Source organism: Dioscorea cayenensis, chromosome 1, assembly GCF_009730915.1.
Source record: "Dioscorea cayenensis subsp. rotundata cultivar TDr96_F1 chromosome 1, TDr96_F1_v2_PseudoChromosome.rev07_lg8_w22 25.fasta, whole genome shotgun sequence".
Classification (NCBI taxonomy): Eukaryota; Viridiplantae; Streptophyta; class Magnoliopsida; order Dioscoreales; family Dioscoreaceae; genus Dioscorea; species Dioscorea cayenensis.
Window position 1 is genome coordinate 27,582,845 of NC_052471.1, and position 5,904 is coordinate 27,588,748.

Below are 5,904 nucleotides of genomic sequence, written 5' to 3' on the forward strand. Positions count from 1 at the left end.
GTGGCTTTTTCGATAAGGACTTCGCAATTTGCCCTACTTGATTTTCAAGATTATGCAAAGAGGAGGTGTGGTTGCGAAGTGTAGCCTCAACTTATTAGAACCTTGTATCAGATAATTGCACAAACCTAATTAAGGCCTTCTCTAAATCTTTCATTCGGGTCTCCAAACTTGAAAACTCGGTTTTCCATGTTTGGGGCTTGCTATTGTTGTTGGAAACCCTGTGGCCCTATGGCCTTTTGTGGACCCTGGTTACTCCATGAGAAATTGAGATGACTCTTCTAACCCGGATTGTAGGTGTTCTTGTATTGGTTTCCTTGATTACTTATAGCATTACCTACAAAATCGACATTCTCAACAGAAGATGCATCACAAATAGAGATCGGGCAATCGGAGAGAGCATGTCGTCTACCACACCCTGTGCAAGTAGTCATGGCCACCACTCTATTCAAAGTTAGGAGATCTAACTTCTTACTCAATGAGTTCACTTGAGCCGCCAATGAGGTTACTGCATCTATCTCATGGAGACCGGCCACCCTTTTCTTCTCCTTAGCATTCCATTGGTAGATGTTTAACCCTATTTCCTCAATTAATTTATGGGCATGATCGGGGGTCTTGCTACCTAAGGTACCTCCTACTGCCGTATCCAAGAGTTGCCTTGTACTCGGATTCAGATTGTTATAAATGGTCTGAACAATCACCCACTCCGGGAATCCATGTTGCGAGCACTTTCTCAGGAGCTCCTTGAACCTTTCCCACATCTCAAATAGAGACTCCAACTCCAATTATACAAAGGATGAGATCTTATTTCTAAGCTTTGCTGATTTTCTGGGAGGGAAATATCGGGCAAGAAAAGCTTCTACCATCTTCTCCCATGTGGTAATCGAGGCTCTAGGTAATGAGTGTAGCTACTGCTTCGCTCACCCCTTTATGGAAAATGGGAAGGCTCTCAGCTTGATGGCATCATCTGTCACACCGTTTATCTTCAGCATATCACACACCTCGAGAAAGTTCTCTATATGACTATTTGGATCCTCATCGGCCAAACCATTGAACTGTGTGGATTGCTGCAACATGTGGATAAATGCCAATTTCAGCTCAAAGTTCTGAGTTGTAATCGGGGGATGTACAATGCTCAATTGTATCCACAATACTGAAAGTCTGGCATAATCGAATAATGTCCACTGTTGCTCATTCTGTTCTGCCATGTTTTCAGATTCTTCTACTTCCATATCAACTAGATTAGACTATTCTGACACAGGTTCTTTCCCTTTTCTTCTAAGTGTATGTTCAAGCTCGGGATCTTCTTCAATCAATATTGAAGGGTTCCCTCGGGTCATAACCTGGAGCTACACCAAAAGAAAGAAAATAAAATTAGAATGATGATAGAATGGAAGATATGAAATAGAATGAATGAATAGCTAAGAAAACAAAGTGCAAAGTATCTTTAACTTCCTGTTCCCCGACAACGGTGCCAAAAACTTGACATGTTCGTATATGCATGTAAACCACAAGTGCACGGGTGTCAAAGTAATAATCTCAGATGAGTGGGTATCGTATCCACAGAGAGTAGGGAATGAAGACACTTAAGTTGTTTCTTACCTAATATGGAAGATGAATAATGAAAAGTGTGACAAAATATGAAATAACAAAAATAAAAGCAACATGATAGAGAGCACAGGTAAAAGAGAATATAAGGCAATCGATAAAGATGGCATACTCGGATATTGATCAGCCTAGGACAATCGTTTCAAGTACAGGAACCCTTTATTATACTTCCTAATTGATGCAACAATGAGTCATGGAAATCCTTAATTATATGATCCCAAATCTAAGGTCAACCATGCCTAACTCTATACATGTCCCGGAGGAGAGATTGAATAACCTCTCAACCTCGCATTTGTATAGAATTGCAATAAGCTCTAGGGATTCGAAGTGAAAAACCTTGTTCCTATGTATACACCTAACCCTTTGGTCCAGGTGGAAGATCCATAGCCACATGTAAGCCCTAGGTGCTAAAATCACTTTAACGCTTCACTCCATTGTACTCGCAACTAAGCCCAAGCGGAAAGTCAACCCTTTAGCCGATTCACTCTACTATGGCCGCAAAGAACTCTTGGAATGTGGAGGTAGAATAGATCACACCGGAGGGGAAAGGGGACGCTCCGCTACCTCTCAACTCACCCTCTCAACCCTCTCCAATCTAGCTTTGTCTAACTCTCATGGTGTGTCACTCACTCACAAGAGTTACCAACAAGAACTCTTAAGTTGTGTCTTATTCTCCTAAACTTAAGACTACAACAATTGCAACTAAGGTGAATCGCCATTGGCTACATGAGCATGGACAATGAAGCATAAGTATAGAACACATGTAATGTGAACTCCCTCCCACACTTAAGATGTACATTGCTCTCAACGTACACATACAAGCATTCTAAAAAAGTATAACAATCAAAAACATGTGTGGAGATGGGAATTGAAACAATACTCCCCTGAACTCCTAATGGTACGTTTGATGGAGCTAAATTCATTGAAAGTTGAGTTCTAACGGGTTGTGGAGCACACTTGGCCATGTGAATACCATATTGACTGTGTCCATGACTATTCCTCGCATTCTAGACTCACAAGACTATCTACATGTATATACAAGAAGGTTCAGTGAAGCTCAAAAAATAAAGTCTATAAAGATATAGAAATGAAATACAACTTGAAATAACTAAAACTAAAAGATAAACTCAGAAAGGATCTAAAGTCAAGATGAAATAAAATAAAGAAATAAAATATGAAAAACATGAAAACAAATAAAGTAAAGACACCTCAAGCGTCGGTGCCAATGGCTGGCTTTGCTATTGCTGCCGATGCTGGTGGTGGTGGTGATGGTGGTGCTACAGCCATTGGAGGAGTGCGAGGTCTCATAACAAATGGGGAGGTTGCGTCTTCCTCGAGTAATTGTTGTAAAGTATCGAGACGCACCATCACCTTTGTATGGTTTGTGGCCTGTATCGAGCGAACCTCAGCCAAGTCTAATAGTAGCACTCCCACCACACTTTGAGCCTCTCAAAGAGATCATGAGCTCGAGTCGGTTAAAAGATACGCACTTGAGGTGGCTCCTGTGCTGCGGGGGGTGCGTCAGTCTCCATGTGCATCTCCTGTGGCTAGGGAACAGGTTGAGACCCCTCGGCTACATCACCCTCACCCTCGACTGGCTTTAGTGGGGTTATGATTATAACATATACTACATCTCTATACCTGCAAATCATGCCCATCAAACGCATGGTCTCCAAGCTGAGGGGAGATTATACAATCATCTTCTCGGTCTATCGAATAACATCCATCAGACCCATGCCATTATAAGTCTTATAATATATGGGCCTCAGAAAATGAACTCTGACTCAGGCATACTGGTCCTGGTAGCGTAAGTACTCGGCCAGGAAGTGCCCCAGATGAATCAGCTCGGTCTGTACCATGGAATATACATAGAGCAGCTCATGTCAACTGAGCATACTGGTGTTGTCACCACTGCCGTTTACTAACCTTCTAAAAACGGTGTGGATGTATCTATATGCTGGTCAGGAGAGAGACGTCACTTTGGATACTCCCGACTCATATTGCCCCTATACACACAGTGCTCTATATGCATGATATGGAGTTAAACTGCCAGGGTAATCCGTCGGCAACTGCTCATAGTCCTCAGTATCTGTGAACGCCTTTGACATAATCTTTGTGTGTAACCCGCAAGTGTATGGGTTTGTCGAAGTAATAAATCCCAGGTGAGTGGGTTATCGTATCCACAGGGAATAGTGAATAAAAACACAATGATTGCTACTTAACTAAATGAAAATGAAACAATAATCTTGTGGATAAAATCAATGTGAACGAGACTAAAAAATATAAGAAAAAAAGGTATGATAAAATGAGAGGGAAGGCAATCTATAGAAAGTGGGGCACCCAGACATTGTTTCTCCTAGGGTTATTGATTCAAGTGCAAGACCAACTATTATGTCTCATTACTGATAAGATGTGTCATGGAAATCCCAAAATACATTGTCCCAAACCTAAGGTCAACGGTGACTAACTCTACACTATGTCCCGGTGGAGAAATGGCTCAGTCTCAACACCTCACACTGTGCAAAGTTGCAAGATGTTCTAGGGATTCTAAGTGATAAACCCTATTCCTATATGTAGATATAATCCTTTAGTCCAGGTGAAAGACCCCTAGTCACGATTATGCCCCAGAAACTAAGGATTACTTCAACGGTTCACTCTGTTGCTCGTGCAACTAAGCCGCAGCGGAGTTTCTCCCTTAACACTTCACTCTATTGTGATCGCAAAGAACTCTAGGAAATGGAGGTAGGATAAATCACACCGGAGGAGAAAGGGGATGCTTCACTACCTCTCGACTCACTCTCGCTACCCTCTCCAATCTTGCTTTGTCTAACTCTTATAATGTGTCACTCACTCACAAGGATTGCCAATGTAGACTCTCAACCCCAGTGTCACTCTAAGGGAGAAATCATTCAACAAGCATTCAAGATTAGAATTCCAAGTACCCAATTGGCTTTTTAGCTCTACATGGAGCAAGATACAATAAATAATGAAATCGAAAGTAAAAACATGTAATCCATAAGAAAAACCCCCTCGAGTATTCATGTCGATGGTCTTGTGGAGTAGCCTCGTCCTCTCCAAAGGCCCCCTTTTCAAGCCTAGGACAGACCTCCTTGGATTGGTACCAACGAAAGCTTCCCCAGTAACTATCTTTCAAGAGGATCACGATGTCGAAGCCATAGAACCACTCCAAAAGCCTTGCCGAAGCTTCTCTAAACCCTAGGCGCAAGCCTCTCAAAAGATGGAGAAAAGATGAAAAAAATGATTCTGACATCGGGCATAATCGCGGCTTTATATAGGACTGGAATCGGGAATCCACACGGGCGTGTGGAATTTCACATGACCGTGTGAATCTACAAAATTTGGTTTTTCAGCGGCTTGTGAACAATAACTTCCACAGTAAATTGCTACAAAGATTTTCTATAGTACTCCGCCAAAATACTCTCGAATCCACACTTTTAATCAAGGCAACACAAATGAGCACACGTCTATGCTATAGATTGTGTTGCATCATCAAGTAAAAGCATATTTGACGAGAATTTTTACTAGTCTTGCACAAGTCAGAACACATGAGTGTGACTGTCTTTGTGCCCCTCCAATTCACATATTCTATCAATCATAATGGAGGTTGGCACACACTCATATGTCTTTCAAGCACAACTTGCATCTTCTCGTGTGACCACTTCAAGATTCCGTCAAAATAATCCATTTCGCAATCTACTTTGGCTCATTTCTTCTCTATTTGGCTCCACAACCCTATACGTGCAAAATGAACACAAAAACACACGTATTAACGATAAAATCTAATAAAAGTAATACTCATTATAAGAAAACAACACTTCATATTCTTAGTATACAAACATTTATTAACCTCATCATAGAGCCCTAGTCGGACAGAAAACTATGTAACACTCATGCTGTGTTACTTGCCAAACGCTCTAAACTGAATAGTGTCTATGCTGTTGAAACTAGATTATGATCTTTTAAACTCAGAGGATGTAAGCACCTCCAGCATCAGCATACGTGTCCCATCTCTTGTTCACCGTAAGGCTCAAAACAACCCTACTAACACAACTTACTAAAGAAAGATACAAAGCCCCCATCAGGACCAACCATGGTTCTAAATACAACCAAAAAGTATAAATACAGGAACAGTACACAAAACTCCAATCTAGGGGAAAATGGGGGGAGGGGGGTAGGTCACTCTACTACTTGCCATGCACAACCCAGTCCAATGTCGCAGTCTGAGAAAGAAGAAATGTGAGTTGTGAGTAATAGACATTATGCGGTGAGTGATACAGA

The 5,904-nt window shown here is 41.5% G+C and overlaps 1 non-coding gene across 1 annotated transcript; it reads left to right on the forward strand.

Moving 5' to 3' along the window:
• Window positions 1-708: 708 nt before the first annotated feature.
• Window positions 709-815, forward strand: LOC120267245. Its single transcript, XR_005538426.1, has one exon. It is a non-coding gene; the product is annotated as a small nucleolar RNA R71 (small nucleolar RNA).
• Window positions 816-5,904: the final 5,089 nt, after the last annotated feature.